At 37.9% G+C, this 2,567-nt stretch overlaps 1 non-coding gene across 1 annotated transcript; it reads right to left on the bottom strand.

Annotated features, from left to right (window-relative positions):
- Window positions 1-2,146: 2,146 nt before the first annotated feature.
- On the bottom strand, window positions 2,147-2,219 carry TRNAF-AAA (transfer RNA phenylalanine (anticodon AAA)). The gene has a single exon. It is a non-coding gene; the product is annotated as a tRNA-Phe (tRNA).
- Window positions 2,220-2,567: the final 348 nt, after the last annotated feature.

Here is a 2,567-nt window from a genome sequence, read left to right as displayed (position 1 = left end):
AGCATGAAAAGGCTCGAATGGTATGATCCCTCCGTCACCCTACCTAGAATGAAAAGGGTGATCCTGTAGTTCTTGGTCTGTGAAGATGCGTTGTTAGGTGCTCTATTTTCCACATCTAGGCTGAACTTCAACCTGTTCCCGAGAGATAGCCATCCATACACTGATAAGGGATGTATTGGAACCAATAATTGAACCATGCAAAATAGAAATACTTATGAATGGGCGAAAAACATGACTCGGTTAATTTCCGTCCTGGTCATGATACATATCATAACTCGGACATCCATTTCGAATGCATATCCCATTTTTTCACAGCAGGGTTATGAAAATCCCCGAGAAGCCACTGGACATATTGTATGTGCCAATTTTCACTTGGCAAAAAAACTGTGGATATTGAGGTTCCACAGTCCGTGCTTCCCAATACCGTATTTGAAGCAGTTGTTAAGATCCCCTATGATATGCAGATGAAACAAGTTCTTGCTAATGGCAAGAAAGTGGCTTTAAATGTAGGATCTGTTCTAATTTTACCCGAGGGCTTTGAATTAGCCCCTCCGGATCGTATTTCCCCTGAGATTAGAAAAAAGACGGGTAATCTTTATTTTCAGAACTATTGTCCCAATAAAAAAAACATTATTGTAATAGGTCATGTTTCCGGTCAAAAATATAGTGAACTTGTGTTCCCCATCCTTTCACCAGATCCTTCTACTGATAAAGAAGCTCACTTCCTGAAATATCCCATATATGTGGGTGGTAATAGAGGAAGAGGACAAATTTATCCCGACGGGAGTAAGAGCAACAATACGGTCTATAGTGCTTCAGCAACAGGAAGAGTGAGCAAAATTTTACGTAAAGAAAAGGGTGGATATGAGATAACTATCAATAATACATCAGACGGTGGGCAAGTGGTTGACATTGTACCTCCAGGACCGGAGCTTCTTATTTCAGAAGGCGAATTGATCAAGGTCGATCAACCATTAATGAATAACCCTAATTTGGGTGGATTTGGTCAAGGAGATGCAGAGATAGTACTTCAAGATCCATTACGTGTTAAAGGTCTTTTATTATTCTTAGCATCTGTCATTCTGGCACAGATATTTTTGGTCCTTAAGAAGAAACAATTTGAGAAAGTTCAATTGGCCGAGATGAATCTTTAGGTCCATAGATTTTTGAACATGAAGTTTACTCGATCAAACAATTTTGAATCCAGATATTTAAACTACCCCAAACGATCTGTCGAACGAATTGGGCCAGACTCTCCAGTTTATGAACGCTCCTTTACAGTATTAATTGTGGTTTCATCAAATTCGCTTCATTAATAGATTCGCGATTCGACTCCGATCGTTACGGTTCGGTACTAAGATCTGGACCTAGACGAGCTTACCTCATTATAACAGCGGGGACTGTGACCATGAAAAAGGCTCCTTCTGTAGTGAGATTTCAAATGCCGGAACCAAAATATGTAGTTGCCCTGGAGCATGTACTATCACAGAGAAATGTTTGGTACAGATTATTATAGTACCATTCGCAAAGTAGATAAGTTAATTCCTGTGGATGTCTATTCGCCAGATTGCCCACCTGAACCAGAGGCTATTATAGATGCTATAACGAAACTTCGTGAAAGAAAAGAAAAGATAGTTCGATGGATATATGAGGCCCGAACTCCAACAAGGAAAGAATAAAATATTTCACTATAAATCATAGGGATCATCATATTGGATCCAGTATTCATACTAGAAACTATGGTCAAAAGTTATTACATCAATCTTATGAACCTCAATTCGAATCTACTTTCGAGATACCCTCTGCAACGTTTGGATCTACTTCAACTCTGCAATTATAGATCTATCATTGGGATAATCTATCCCATTTCGATTCAGATGGAATAGGATGAATAGATTCCGACTAGTGCCGAATTATCAGTCCCACTGTCAAATCTTGACTTCTGAGTTCTCGATCCTACTTTTTCATATGTACAGAGTATCGTGATTCAATTGGAACAGACAGAGAGGGACAATATGAGCAAAGAAGAGGGAGAGAACAGATTGATCCATCTATCTATTTTGATCGGGGTGTCTCCGTATGTAGATATACATCTAGATAGAATAGATTTAGATAGATGGATATGGAGACATGGATATTGACATCTTGCCAGGAACCAGATTTGAACTGGTGGCACGAGGATTTTTAGTCCTCTGCTCTACCAACTGAGCTATCCCGGCTCTTCCCTGTGGATCATCCTGGTACAGGGTTTTAACTTGTGTCAACTAAAAAGAAGTAAAAAGGTATTTTTACTAGTTTTTAGAATGATCTTTATTATTTTTGATCTCGAAGTCACTAATATGATAAAAGTGGACTGCAATTGAATAATTTCAAAATGATCTAATCTATGTAGATCATATATCACAAAATCAATTGATCATATGATCAGCTTATTAACAGATCAACTCAATTGGTCATAAGATGGATGAAAAGATTCATGTTCTAATTTCTTCTCTTCATGAAAAAAAAATAAAAAAATAAAAATAGCGAGGTAAAAGAATCGAGAAATTAGAATGGATTCGAACCAA

This window comes from Pinus tabuliformis, chromosome 7 (assembly GCF_031772625.1).
Source record: "Pinus tabuliformis cultivar Carrire ecotype Pingquan chromosome 7, CPIR1, whole genome shotgun sequence".
In the NCBI taxonomy this organism is placed as follows: domain Eukaryota; kingdom Viridiplantae; phylum Streptophyta; class Pinopsida; order Pinales; family Pinaceae; genus Pinus; species Pinus tabuliformis.
The sequence above is the reverse complement of the archived record's forward strand: the minus strand, read 5'-3'. Positions and strand labels throughout refer to the sequence as shown.